The sequence below is a fragment of the Tupaia chinensis genome, unplaced genomic scaffold (genome assembly GCF_000334495.1).
Source record: "Tupaia chinensis unplaced genomic scaffold, TupChi_1.0 Scaffold000231_1, whole genome shotgun sequence".
Classification (NCBI taxonomy): Eukaryota; Metazoa; Chordata; class Mammalia; order Scandentia; family Tupaiidae; genus Tupaia; species Tupaia belangeri.
Genome location: NW_006159706.1, coordinates 3,162,988 through 3,163,674, shown reverse-complemented (window position 1 = coordinate 3,163,674; position 687 = coordinate 3,162,988). Strand labels below are relative to the sequence as shown.

General features: G+C 51.8%; 1 protein-coding gene across 4 annotated transcripts in view; it reads left to right on the top strand.

Annotated features, from left to right (window-relative positions):
* KATNIP (katanin interacting protein) overlaps window positions 1-687 on the top strand; it is a 225,682-nt gene that overhangs the window by 215,480 nt on the left and 9,515 nt on the right. The gene's annotated exons all lie outside the window — the stretch shown is intronic.

Sequence of the window (687 nt, the reverse complement as noted above, 5' to 3'; positions counted from 1 at the left end):
TAATTGTTTCGTTGCGCTTCCTGCTGAGAAGAGGCTCCAGCCTGCCTCCATTCCAGCTATGCCCGCTGGCGGATTGGGGAAGGGCCTTCCTTCTGTTGTTTCTGTGTTCCTGATTTAGCAAGATTCAAAGAGAAAAATAGAGTCTAGCGTTTCATGGATTCGCTGGGATTTCTCGGCCCCAGTCTCAGCTGCATTAAGTTCATAACAATTTGTAAATGCCACGTTAAGTTTACTCATTTAAACCCCCTGATGTCCAAACGCCAGAGGCCAAGCTCTCAAAACAAAATGAGTTTCCCTCCATAGCCAGATCGTTCCTTGGGCCGGTCACTGGGAATAGTCACTTAATTATTACATTGCCCTTCAAATTGGAGAAAACCAGGCCAGGGCTGGAGGGCACTGGCTCCCGGACCAGGGAGCAAAGCCCAGGGGGAAGCCTCTGCAAAAGGAGAGAACTGCCCCTCCTGGGCCTGCTGGGTGCCATGTGCTCTGTATTCGTCCTGTGGGGAATCCTTGCAACCACGTGTGAAGTAGGATTTATTATACCCATTTTACAGGTGTGGGGACTGGCCCTGGCCGGTGAAGCCCTTTGCTTGATTGCAAAGCCAAAGCTTTCAGGGTCCACCCACCTTCCACCTTCCTCCTCTCTCTCTCTCTCTCTCTCTCTCCCCACCCAGCCCCACCCTCTAG